The following is a 14,671-nucleotide window of genomic DNA, read 5'->3' as shown; positions in this document are numbered from 1 at the left end:
TTTATGAATTTAATTTAGATACCCATGTGACGGACAGATATTTGAGGTAAGTAACTTTTCCTTTACTGCTGCAGTTCAGACTCAACACTAACAACAGCAATGGAAACAGTAGACACATGTTTCTAAGACGGTCTCCCTAGTTCACAAAGTGCAGTTGTCCTGATCTCGCTAACTGCCAAACTAATCAACAAGAGAGTTAACTCGGGGGATATATGGGACAGATGGTAATAGACAAACTGCATATGAAATATTAGGTGAGATTCTAAATGGCAATGATATCCACTCTACGTAGCAAATGCTGGTTTCAAAGTGCATAGAAGAAAAATCTATTTACTTGTCAAATTAAACCTATTCAAACATTCAAGAGCCCACATCTAATTTCCCACAGTTTATCTAAGAAAAGGAATGAATGAAAGAATCAATGCAGGAGAAGTGATAAAGAAAAAAATAGCAACAGGCAAAATTTATGATAGTCAGACATGCTGGACAGCCATTGTATCCACGTGTGACATTTAATTTTTTTGTATTTTTAGCACCAATTCATATAAATTCACCACATATTTAATTTGTGTGTATTTAAATGTGTACTGTGCATATATTGTTTAACTCCCACTTACGATGCTCACTCCCTATTATTTACTTGTACATGTAGACAAATTCTACAAGCACACAGGCTTGCACAGACTCACCCACAGTTCACTTTCCACTAGTAGCACCTGCTCACCACTAAAGTCTAGAACATACAGAGGATGACACCAAATCATAAGACTCCTTTTAAGGTTCTTTATTAGATTTCTTTCCAATATACCAGTATTGGAATATTAGGAGACAAAAAAGGCACAAACTCACATGAAAGAAACAACCAAATCTAGTCAATTCTACAAAGGGTACATTGGACAGCACTAAGATCCATTCATAATTTCCTGCTCGGGGTTTGAGAGGATTTCCCCACTAGAAGGGAACTATTTGGAATTAGCCATGACTGCATCATTGTGCAGAGTGGCAGGAATTGTGACAACTCCGTGAGGGATGCATCAGGTAACCAGGCTTGGCTCATCAAGGGCTATTCCAAGCACGAATTAACAAGGAACCACTCAATGAGAACCACATCAGTTACTGAGGCAGACTAAGTGGGAACTAGGTCACAAAAACAGGCTTGACTCAATGAGGATGTCAGACACCCAGGTTCAACTCGATGAAATTATTTCAAGTGCTGGGGCTGACTCAAAAATGGTTCGGTCAGGAAAACAGGTACTCAGTCACTGGCAAAAATCATGGAAGTCTCAAGTATATTCTTTAAGAGAACTGAGGGCAGAAACCGAAAGTGATACAGGCAAGTACTGTTTACCCCACAACACATAGGCAGAGCCCATGTCTTCACACACAATTTCTTAGATGGTGCTACAGATCACTTGCCTCGAGCCAACAACAGTTTAGGTTCATCTTGCACTCCCAAAGCGACCCACCACTCAAGAGTTCGTTGTAGTCATAGCATGGATTCTTTAAATACATAGAAATCATGCTTGGCAATTGGGAAGCCACATTATTGCCAGTTGTAAATTGGACACAGTTAAGGGCAGACATTTTGAGACAAATTTTAATCTGAAAACAATCTTGCAGATATGCAGAAGGAATTGCACAGGTAACATTGCTTCAAGGAAGCAGTGTAAGATGTTTCTAAAGAATAATTTTTCCAATGAATATTCTGTCTCACAAAAATAAAATTAAAAAGCCATACCGCTGTTGTGTGCGGACTCTACCACCAAGCATTCCACTTTCAGCTCTGAGAATTTCCAATACTTTACTGTGTGACGCGCAGCATTTTAAGCACTCAATGGCATGGCTTTCCCTAGCATTGAATTGTGAGGCTTGGCTGTGGGTAGCTCTAGCATTTCATTGCATGGGGCTCTGCTGTGGATATTTCAGGCATTCCTCAATAAGCAGCTTATCATAGGAATATATAGGGTTATAAAGTTTGGATTTTTGGAGCTGGACTGATTCTTCAAAACATGGATTCTACATTAGGCAAATGATTGTTTTGCATAGGGCATATAAATATAAACTTCGGCTATGAGTTGGTCTGGGTAACCATTTTGGAACCAAGTGGAAAGAACACATCTTAAAAGAGCTGATTTTGCTATTTACGTTGTTTAATCATCAATTAATCATGTCATGTCAGAGGCCCATGTGTACAGGCAATGCAGTTCAACAGTCAATCAGCTTTCAAGAAGAGACATATGCAGAATCTGCCGGGTTCCAGGAGAATTCTCGTGTAGGATCAGTCTTTGATAAAAGAGGCCTTTGCAGAACCAGGATGCTCCTCAGAAAATGAACTCAGCATAAAAGGTCTATTCCGGGGAAGATGCCCTATACAACAGGACTTTTTCCAGGAAAAGAGTCCCCTAGAACCCGACGGCTGGCAAGAGGGATATTTGTGTACTATAAAACAGCTACATCCCTTCCGAACTAGGCTGCTGCTCAAGAAAATACCTTAAAAGAACCATACAGCTCCTCAGAAAGTGTTCTGAAATTAAAATGCTCCTTAGAACGTGACCCCTGCAAAGCCAGTATTCATCCCTGTTAGAAACCCCTTAAAACCTAATTGCACTAGATTGGTCTGCTGTCATTCATTCGTGGAACCAGATTGTTACTGAGGAAGAGACTTCAGCAGAGACATTATTCCTTAGAAAATCCTTACGTCTACAGGATTCCCAATAAATCTGTAACTTGTAGATTAAATATTTAATTCTCCAAAACCTTGGATTCTCAATCAGATGCTTCCATACATTTACAGCACCTGGACACCCTGATTTGGGCATCAGTTGTGCTTTACAAATTCAATCCATTTATTTATATATAATGGACATCCTATCTCGAATCAGTCTTTAGTCCTAACACGCTTGTCGTCATAATTGGTACATTATATTGCATCACACACAGGATGGATTTACTTTTGTTGTTCAACTGCCATATGACAAGTTAATAGACCCTTAACGAAGAAAGAGCCATTGTCACAATTCCTATTGCAAGGATCAAGATTGGCATGAGAAACAATGAGCACGTTTCCTCCAGGAAAGTGACCCTCCACCCCATTATACGCCCCTCCTCCATACAACAAAGACCACTAAATTTTTTATTGTAGCCCATGTGTGTTCAAGAGATGGCTCAGTATTCTGGTGTCTCTAACCTGCTTCCAGACCAGCAAGCCAAAGCCTTCAGAAGAAAAGGACAACAAGTAGAGGAAGATGCCTTGTTATTCTGACCTCCACAGGCATGCTATTGCTGCCATTCAGTTGTAGGTGTGAAGCACATAGAGGGAATGCATGGGTTGGGGACGGGTGTACTCTTACGAACAAACGCGCTCTTGGACTAGGAATGTCTGCTAAAACCTCAGGAATGCTTTCAAATATTACCGTCATCTGCCATATTGTTTGAATACAAAGTTGGTATGATGCTATAGGTCGCTCTCTGAGATGCTCCTAGTTGTACAGAAGACAGTGAATAAACCTTCTTCTAGGAGCTGTTAAGGTATGTCATCATTCAACGGTATTCATGGAACAACAAAATGCTGATGGACAGTCACCTACCAAGAAAGCCTCGATGAGTCATATAGGACTAGGAAACAAGGTACGGGCAGGCTAGCTAGTATGAGCGAAGTGGAATGTATGCGTAGGACGTTTACTCACAGAAGTTGAATAGACATTACAGTAAGGATGGGAAGCAGCAATTTACAGTGAACTGCACCCTGTAGGTAGAAGTTAACCTCATGCAGGGTTCTACTAACATCACCCTTACTATACAGTCAGATACTCCACGGGTTACAATACCTTTAGATCTGCCCCATCCCTCTATTAATCCCACCATAGGGCATTGGGCAGGAACAAAGGCATAAATGAATCCCGGTTCGAAGAAAACAAAATAATCCGTTTAAAATTACAAAACTATAGATTTGCTAAACAGGTGACAGAGAAATCAAAGTGAGGCACGAGCACACTGCTCAGAACACGAAGAAATAAAAGGAGTGAATGGGAATATAGCAAGAACATCAGAGCTGCACAGGGCGAGCACCAGCCCTGCCAGAGCTCAGGATTTGTTGGGATTAATACTGGACTCATCTGCTCACAATATTAAAGGGCATCTAGTATTAGCTACAGGAGGTTTCCAATGTCTGCCAACGCTGGGAGAAGGCTGGATCCAGTGTTCGGCATCACTCCAAAGGTAGGGCCACTCAGCCTCCCTGTAGGCTGGTCTCGCACTCTGTGGAAAAACGAGATCATCAGAACATAAAAGACATTCTAAAGCCAATTCTTGATTTAATTTGTAACCTAGGATATTCCACACCTTTGTGCAGGTTGCCAGATCACATTTTGTACAAAGAACATTCATTTTACAAAAATATATTATTTTTAAAACATTTTTTATTGCTTCCTTCATGACTATGTAATTTCGCATAAACTATGGTATCAGCACAAAGAAACTGCATCAATTTTGGCTTCCCATCACATTTCCTCTTTATTCTGTAGTTAAGACACCTATGGAACATTAGGAGTATGGCATCTAAACCATCCCTCCCTCATTCAATCTTTCACATGTGTATCTCGATTCATTATCCCCTTTGTCACCATCAAGCCCCCAATCACCTTTTACCAGGAATACATGGTTATTTGGTTATTACATTTAGTTCATATTTCGTATCTCACACCATTGTCTACAAATCCTTTGGTATTTTTGTGGATACCCCCTGCTCTATTATATTTCTTGTTTAATCACCCCACATCAGTCCAAAGCCAAAAGCCGTTCATTATATGTTCTCTCAATCTTTGAAAGTAATTCCCCTGCATCTTATTACTGCCTAATCTCCTCAACCTCATCTGCTAACCCTGTCAACCAACTATATGACCTCCCATACCCCTCCACTAATAATCAACCCTGTAATTCATTTAATCTACCCCAAAGAAACTGGAACAGATGCATAGAATGGTTTGATTGCGCGCACAAGTCTAATCTGACTAACCAATAACACTGGACTAACCTTGGGTTCTGGAGCAGCGTGCTGCCCAGTTGAAAGTTTCAAAGGCTTGCCAGGGATAGTAAGCGCTACATAAATGCAACTACAATACAATCACAACATTTTGGTACCTTTTTCCCATGCCAGGACCGTGCTATGTTCCTGGCCAATACTAGTCCCTCATTACATAGCAACAGTTTGTGTTTGGGTGGCAGTTGTTCTCCCCATATACCTAATAAAATGATTCTGGCATTTCTTTCGATGAATACATCAGTGATGTCATTCAGTTGGCTGACATTTGTTCTGCAATATTTGCCGATTCACAGACCCTCCTACAATGTGTGAATAAAAGTTCCATCATTACGCACTCCTTTCAACAAAGGTTGGATTGGGTGCGTCCCCTAGCCCTGCATTTCACCATAGTAGAGTACAGGCGATGCAAAATTTGAAATTGTAGTAATCAGAACCCTGCCTTGACAGGTACTTAGAGGGGGCCCACAATGCCTCTTCTCATTCTTGATCTTTTGTTTGGCCTACGTCCTTTTCCCATTTTTCTTTAACCAAAATCAGTACATCTGGTGAGTGATTTCTCAAAGTTTTGCATATCTGATGTGTGCAAGTCTTTTTTCTTTAGTAATTCAGTCAGGAATGTGTTTTACAATTGGGTATAAATCCTGAATTTCTTTAAGTTGATCCAAGTATCTCCCCAAAGCACATCTTTATTGGGTATACCTGAAGTGTTGTTATCACACACTAAATATTCCTCTTTCAAATTGTTTTTTAAATGGTTTAATCAAATCTTCCTTCCAATGAGCTTCTATTTTGCAAATCCCTATTGCATTCTATTGCTTAATGGCAGTGAGTTCCACCACTTCCTTTAGAATGTGACAGTCTTCTAGGAGGGAGGTCCTCCTGGTAATGACCTCAGACAATTCTAGTTGGTCGCCATGCTAATCTGACCATATGTCTGGGATCCGGCCATAAAAGGAGGGTTCCAACATACCGTATTTTCCGGCGTATAGGACGACCCGGCGTATAAGACGACCCCCTACTTTTCTTCATAAAATGTGGGTTTCATGCTATACTCGCCGTATAAGACTACCCCCACTTCCAGCGCAGTACTGTATTGCCGGCGGGAACTTTCTACAATCCCCTTTCAATGCCCATGAACTGAGAAGATGACGTACGGTACTGATGCTCCTCTCCTTCCGATGAACGTGAGATTTATGGCCACATCGGAAGGAGAGAGAGACGCCAGATCAGCGCATGTGCCCGCTGTAGCTCTAGACTGAATACCTACGCAGTTCGAAAATACCGAAATGCCCCGTGAGATCCTGCTTCCATCGGCACTACTGCACTACAGGACTGTAAGAGACTGCGCACTATTGTCATTTTTGATTCATGTGCCGTAACTTAACGTAACGTTTGCTTTTGTAATTTGTTCTGTTGTAATTATCTCCTCATGTATCATTACTAGTCCTATTGTGAAGCGCTCTGACACCTCCGGGAAAGTCCGCGCTATATAAAATCGCATACGGTAAATAAAGTACAGTACCGTACAGCTAGAGGGGATTGTAGTATGACTCACATAATATGGTATAAGGGGGATCAGTAGCAGGGAGAGGGAGATTAGAGAGACGCTAGATCAGCGCAGAGAGAGAAGCCAGATCAGCGCATGTGCCCGCCCGCTGTGTCTCTAGACTGAGCACGCAGTTCGAACAAACAGAAACGTTGCTTCCACTCCTAAAAATTTGGTACCCGGCGTATAAGACGACCCCCGACTTTGGAGAACATTTTAAGGGGTTAAAAAGTCGTCTTATACGCCGGAAAATACGGTACATCAGTGGTGGATACCCAGTTCTATTTTCTGTGTAGACTGTACGGGTTTCTCGAGAGGTGTGAAGATCCATTTGTTTAATGTTACCATCTGTGCTGCCCAGTAATATGTGCCGTTGTCATGGGAGCCCCCTCCTTCGTATAGTTTGGCAAGTGATACTTGTGGTATTTTTTCCATCCCAGAATAGGTGTCTCAACAGCCCGTGGACTTAAGAGACAAATCCCTCTGGAACTGAAAATTGGATGTTCTGGCGTATAGAAAGGAACAGTGGTAGAGTTGTCATTTTGTCCATTACTGTTTGCCCCATTAACGACAAGGGGAGACTTTGCCAGAGATTTGAACCAGTCTATGGCCACCTGTAGGTTCCATTTTTAGCACTTTCAATGGTCTCGTTTAATATATATGCCTAGGTATCAGCAACCCTCTTGATCAGTTTGTAATCGGTATTGCCAGTTGAATCATGGTGCCCATGGGGTTAGCAGGTAAAGTATTGAGATGAAAACACATTTTTATTATAATTCATATCTACAGGCAGCATTTATCGTCTAATTTAATTATACTCCAATTACAATACAAATTATCATAAAGAAGCAAATTGGCCCAGGCAGTCTTTTTAATACTGAAAAACGCACGAAAACAAGTTAGGTTAGCAGAAGCTTCAGTGAATCATGTGGCACTGACACTGTATGGCAAAAGGGAAACTCATAGCACAATGCAGTATTAGGAAGTCCTCAGTTAATTTTGATACCATAGTGGAAGAAGGATAATAGTCACTGACCCACTATTATGCTGGCTTCATTGGTAGGTGAGCAGGTTGTGTATTTATTTAATAAATATACCCATGAATGAGAAGACGCTATTTACCTGTAACAACAGTTGTTAATCCTAAAACTCTTCCAGATTCACATTCTGTGTTTATTTTGCCATCCAGTGATTTGGTCCAGAAATATTCTTAAAATGAGAAAGTTTTATTTCTGTGTGTCGACCATAGACAGAGCCAGTATGACTCCCTAAGATATAAAAATAGTTGCCATCTTCATATTCTTTATCCTCTGCATTGAGTGTGCGTACTCAGGATTTACTTTAGTAAACTTTCCTCACCCTACTTCACTGGTGTGGTGGGAGATCTGCACATAAAAGTGTTTCATGCTGTAAAACTATTGTTACAGGTAAACAGGTTTCTTTTTTGGCATTAGCCCGTTCTAGATTCACATGGTGTCCATAGATTACATACTGGTATTCCTCCTTTGCGGAAGAGGGTCTGAAGCATGAGTAGTGTCGAGCAAGTGTTTTAAAACAATTTGACCCTTTATAAAATCTATTTAACATTGTTTTATAGGTGACCAGGTTGCTGCTGAGCAAATTTTACAAAACGGAGACATTACCAATGCATATTAAAACAGCTTTCTTATATTGCTTGTGGAGTGCAACCTTGGCTAAGTCTAGAACTGTGTCTGCAGATGAACAAACAGCATAACTTGATTATTTGTACATTCCATCTCGTTATAATTCTTTTAGTAACTTACGTTTGCTGAACGACAAATAATTACTGTGTGTTTGTGACTAATACAGTACATAACCCCCATGACATCCAATTTAAATTTCTCATGTAGATAAGCGTATTCTATTGTTATTATCCAAAGTTTATGTAAAGATGGGGTGCTCTTTATCTTTTGTTTTATTTGTTGTATTAGCCTTTTGTGTGTTGAGTAACACATTTCTGGCTTTCTTTTTTGTTTCTTTTGATCCAGATTATGCAATACAATGTAAATCATCTTCAATTTGTGTTCGGAAGTACACTCCGTGGTCCTTTCACTTGCTTCAGTATCTACCTATACTTTGGAGGTTACATTCCTGCGTTGGGTTAATTATAGGTGAGATAATAATTTGTTTTCATCCAATGAGGCCACCTATGTCATCATTGTGCGAGGGCGGGTTACCCCTTCCTTTGTGGTAGTCTTTGTCGTAGGACACTGTTATAGATGATGTGGTTTGTTTTCATATAGACAAGGTTACACTACATAATGGTTATTTTCGTTTGGTTATTAGATTTGAATCCTGATATGTCACTAATGCACATCCTTTCGAATATTGTACAGAAGTCTTTACCTGGATATTTTGGACACCGTATATTTGTTGTCCCAATATTCTTCAACCTAATTGATTTTTAGGTGATATTCCGTTCCCTGTTGGTATTTTTGGATTTACATTGTGTCTTGGGTGTTCTTAGGATGTCTTTAATCTCATTCTGAATCTGATACATACCACTCTCTTCTTCCCTCGGTTTCCTTTCTTGTTTCGAATTCCAGACTTATGGTCATTTTATTTTTTGTTTTCAATTCATATTGATGTTTTAGAATTGGTTCTCACATATTTCAAGAAAAATGATGTTTGAATATATTCTTTACAAGCACGTCTATGTATAGGATGGCGGTTTACAGAAAATTGCGATTTATGCATGTATTAATGGAATTTGAAATGTTGTTTTAGTGTCATGTTACATATTTCATGCAGTGGTTCAAATGGAGGCTTCATGTGACCTGATAATATATGTTAATTTCAAGATGGCGTTGAAATCAACAGAGAACATTATCTTAGCTCCCGCCAGTGGCCTGTTAATAACAGAATTGATAAACAGTACTTCTTCGCTGACAGCTCTTGTGTGTGCTGCAATTTGTACACATAATGATGCATAAGTAAGTTACAGCCAAGTAGACACATCAGTCATCAAACAAAATATGCTTCATTTGTTCAAGTAGCCCGCTGAGTTAATACCCAAAAACATAACATTTTTCACTTTGTTGCAATATACTTCTGTTTTGCAAATTTTCTTCCCTCTTACCATCTTCATGTATCTTTGTGATAGATTCGATGCTAGAAATCTAGCACTTCAAGAGTCATGCTGCCAATTTAAAACCCTTGAGCTCTAGAGCTCTACGTGATAAATCTTTCCTTCACTCATTCTAAGTAAGTGTGGGAAAACAGGCAGTCGCTGCATAGTTTTTTGGTGCCACAAAAGGTATGAACACCATGTCTATCAGGTGGCCTCAGGTGCAAAGACCACATCTCGTTAAGCACTACAATGGCTGCCAGTTAAGCTTCTTATTTGGTTTAAAATTCAGCATCATGCACCAGGCCTTCTACTAGATGAGACTTCATTTCCTCTCACATGTGATAACTCCATATATTCTTGAGAACTCTACCACTGAAAAGACCAATTGTTTTAACTATGCCAGAGGAGACAGTAAATCCTTCAGAATTTTAGGTCCACAGCTCTGAAACAATTTGTTTGGATCTCTGGCATCTATCAAATTTTAGAAAAATTCTGCAGCACCTTGAAACTGTTGTGTCCCTGGCCTCCAAGCTTTTAAGGTGCCCTATGAACAGCAAGTCTTTAGAAATAATGTAATATCTGCCAAGACCACTGTAGTGCTAATAGTATCCTGATGCCTACAAGAGGCATCACTAGTATTAGTGGAAATGCACAGGAAAAAAATGCCATACCAGTTTAGTGATGGCGCATTCTTCAGAGATTATGAGTGCAGATAACTTGAAACACCGTTTTGGCACTCTGGGTTTTCATTTGAAGCGAACAGATTTACCTTTCATGTTGCCAATGTTTGCCCATATCTTTGACAACTCCGAAATATTTCACTTTAGTGAGCAATGGCTATCTACTCGGAGAATCTGCCTTTATATTTTGACCTGTGCAATTAGCATTCACCAATGTAATATGGCGTTTTATTAAGCAGTGCCAGATGTGTAGACCCAATTTTGAGAGTGTATAATTGTGCTCCACCTTTCTTGTTTATATAAATCATAGCTGTGGTATTGTCTATCTGTATTTCTGGTATCTAATTCGGACAACATTTTAGTGCTAAAAACAGTGTCCTTCATTGTAAGACATTTATAGACTTAATTAGGCGTGATGCCCAGCATCTTTCGGCTTACAGCTGGCCTAGAAAAACATCCCATCCTGTGTGCAATGCTTTCGTTGGTACTGCCACAGTGCGGGTCTGGCTGTGCGAACAGTCTGCCTTTTGTCTTGATTTTGTGCAACCTACACTTTAATTCGCTTTGCACTTGGCATATGATAACCATTAAACTCTCCCAGAGCTGTAGTGTCTGAGACCACTGGTTTGATAACTATTCCTGCAGTGGCCACTTAGGAATTGGTGCATGTTTTATTAGGTTTACTCATTGCAAAAACAATCATGTATCCCTATTTCTTTAGTGATAATGTTCCCCTACACTTGTATCTCACAACATGCACTGATATAGTTTATAATCAAATGTGGATATCTTGGGGGGCGTGGCTTGACCCCCGTAGTGTCATGGCGGACCCGATGTGAGCACCGCTCCGACACGGGACTCCATTAGTATTATTTGAGCCTCAATTGACCATTGTTTCTACAATAGGTGGCGGTCGTGGCTCCATGAAGGTGCGGTGAGTCCCTGTGCTGCTTTTGGAGCGATTCTCTTCAATTTTGAGCCAGTACGCCGCGGCGGTAATTTATACCTCAGAGACACGGGCGGCCGCCATTTCGTATCGCGGCGCTCGGGTTCTTTCTTTTTTACCGTTTTTGAGCTACGGTGGGCTACAATGATATAATTCATAATTCCTTCACTTGGAATAATCTCTGTGCATTGAATATCTCACAAAAATACCACTTTGACCATTTTTGATATTCTTTTGTGGCAGTGGAACAGTTTTTCCTCTTTGTGACTCTCAGCTTGAAGATTTGATAACATCATACTGATGTGCATTTGTCGCTATTGCTCACTTTTGGATCCTTAATTACCTGATACATATTGAAGAATATGATTGTATAATCTTTCCCTCAACATAAGAAGTAATTTATTTTCCTCTACATTTTTCTGAAGTACTTGATATCTGCTGAATGATATAAATTGATCCTTTGGCTAACGCACTACATTCTGCTAGATTCTCTTCATCTGGTACAAAACCGAAAAGGCATAAAAACAACTCGCCTTCTCCTATTCTCTCTTCACAGAACCCAGTTTTGGACTCTATATTAGATGAGGTACGTGGCCTTCAAACTTTTATGTCCATTTCCAATGAAAAATTAAAACAGATTAAGGAAAGATGGATTGTTATCGAGGGACAGGTACTGGAACTTGAACAACGGGTAAGCGACATACAAGATGCTTCTTCAATGATTCCACCACTTGAGCAGGAAATCCACAAGTTAAAAATCCACACTGAGGATCTTGCAAATCGTAATCGCAAAAAAAAAATCTACGCCTTTATGGTCTTCCGGTAAATATTGAAGGTCCTGGCATGATAGCATTTCTACAGAAACTCCTTCCAGAACTTATAGATCTTCAGTCATAGCCATCTTCACAAAATATACAGAGAACACATCGTCGGGGTCGTCTACTTCAAACAAACCAAGTGGAATTATAATGCTTTTCCTGGAATTTACCGAACTTATGCACGTCTTGAGGGCTTTAAGGCTTAAACATAGTCTTATCTGGTCGGGCCATAATATCTTTATCTCTCAAGATGTTTCCAATGCAACAAATGCCTGACGCAAAGAGTTTCTTGCTTTACGCCCTCAAATGAGACATCTGAACATTGAGTATGGAATTCTTCATCCGTGCCTCTGTAAAATCACACATGATGGACGGTCACGGTCCTTTGACGATCTTGATAAACAAACTCTTTCTTAACAACATTTCCTCTTGTGTCATGGATACTAATGGTTGACTTTTCTTATATTTCAGGATCGCTAATATGTTTCCAAAAGTTTGCTTAATTAATATTCTTTAATTGTTGGTTATCTTCTTCTTCATGAGGTTCTCATTTTCTCTGTTCTTTTCTATCATTGGTGTCCGTGTCCTTCGACGTCACTATGCATCTCTCATTTCGAACCTTCTTTTCTTTACAGATCTGGATTTTAATTCTTGATCTGTCTACTTTTTTCTTCCTTCTGTCTCTTCCTCCTTTTCTCTGTCTTTTTTCTTTTTATACTTATTGTTTCTTCTCTTTTTTGGTTTTGCTGTATGTTAAATGTTTTATTTCTTGTAATGTTTTTTCTTCATCACATAATAAATGGTGTCTTTCTTTTTCGTTACGTTGGTCCTACAGTTTCGTGTTCCTGTTTCCTCATGTACTCCCTAATCCAACACCATGATTAACATGGTTTCGTGGAATGTTCGTGGTCTAGGTCATCCTGTCAAGCGTCAAAAGGTATTGGCTCATTTAGCTAAACTCAACGCCCAAGTTGCTTTTTTGCAGGAAACCCATTGCAATGATGCAGAATCCCTTAAACTCAAACGCCAATGGGTCAATCAAATTGTTTTTTCTTCTGCTACTGATCGTCATGGTGGGGTTGCTATATTATTTCACAATTCTATTAATGCTCAAACATTATCATCAGATCGCTCCTTTACATCAGAAGCGACCTCTTTCATAAATTAATTTTTTGTGCTTAATAAATCTTTAGATACCTCAATTCCTCCCCTCACATAGTATTTGCAGTTGCTACATTTCTAATGGCCATGTGGCACATCAGGAGCAAACTACTCAAAGTCTGACTATCATAGGATAGTATTGCCAACTTAACCTCATTGCCATTGTATCTTCTGACTATTACTCGGGAAGTGGTTGTTCTTTTTATATACCCTTTCAAAGTATGTCTTAATCTAATGTTCTATTTAATATGTTTTTTATGTATGCTTTTTATGTATCTTTTATGGCCTAAACGGCCGAAATAAAGAAATTTTGGATTGGATTGGAAACCTCAATACACAATAATTGGGATGCATTTAAAGCATTCAGAAACAACCAACAGACTCCTATCCTCTGACTCCGACATCATAGACACATTTCAATCATATTACAATCTCTTATATACAGAAAATACTAATCCTATCTTTCTTCCAAGATATTCCTAAACCTAAATCTCTCCCCGATATCTTTTAACCACTGGAAGAGGATATTACTCTTCAAGAATATCCGAAGCTTTCAAATCCCTGAAAAAAGCTAAGGCTCCAGGTCTTTTCAGGTGAATTATTTGTAACCTTTTCCTCAATTTTTGCCTCAAAATTATTAGACCTTTTGAATTCATTCTTAACCAACTCTAAAGCCTATGGTTCTTTTTTAGAAGCCCTTATTATTGTTATCCCCAAACCTGACAATGGCTCCTCTTTTTGCCAACATTTTCGCCCCATATCTCTAATCAATTTTGATTGGAAAATGTTTGCAAAGATTTTAGCATCACGTTTGGAGAAAGTTATTCCTCTCCTCATTCACACAGACTAGGCTGGTTTGTCAAAGGATGATTGGCTTCTGATAATGCCAGAATGTTTTCCAATATCCTAACTCTTGGAGGAAAATATCCCTTACCCTTAGTCGCCCTATCTTTGGATGCTGAAAAAGCTTTTGACCGAATAAACTGGGAATTCATGATACATGCTTTACAATGGTTTGGTTTTGGCTCAAAGTTTATTTCATATGTCAAATTATTATATACTGCACCAAAAGCATGTATTTTTGTTAACTGTCTCCTCTCCCCATATTTTCGTCTGCAAAGAGGTACACGGCAGGGGTGCCCCCTTTCCCCTTTATTTTTTCTGTTATGCTTAGAACCCTTCCTTGAACGTATTAGAAACAACCCCCTCATTACTGGTTTTAAACTGAAATCTCATCAAATTAACCTTTCTGCATATGCAGATGATATCCTTATCTATATGTCCAATCCTATCTCCTCATTACCACCTTTTTTACAGGAAATGTCATTATTCTCTAAAGTCTCAGGTTATAAACTAAATTTCTCCAAGACTGAAATTTTACCCTTCAA

At 39.4% G+C, this 14,671-nt stretch overlaps 1 protein-coding gene across 1 annotated transcript in view; it reads right to left on the bottom strand.

Annotated features, from left to right (window-relative positions):
* Nucleotides 1–769: 769 nt before the first annotated feature.
* Nucleotides 770–14,671, bottom strand: part of PITPNA (phosphatidylinositol transfer protein alpha) — a 181,955-nt gene continuing 168,053 nt past the window's right edge. Inside the window, exon 12 of the mRNA XM_086955213.1 lies at nucleotides 770–4,257. The gene's annotated coding sequence lies outside the window, so the exon portion shown is untranslated. The remainder of the gene's footprint in view (nucleotides 4,258–14,671) is intronic.

This window comes from Lissotriton vulgaris, chromosome 2_1 (assembly GCF_964263255.1).
Source record: "Lissotriton vulgaris chromosome 2_1, aLisVul1.2, whole genome shotgun sequence".
NCBI classification, from domain to species: Eukaryota; Metazoa; Chordata; class Amphibia; order Caudata; family Salamandridae; genus Lissotriton; species Lissotriton vulgaris.
The sequence above is the reverse complement of the archived record's forward strand: the minus strand, read 5'-3'. Positions and strand labels throughout refer to the sequence as shown.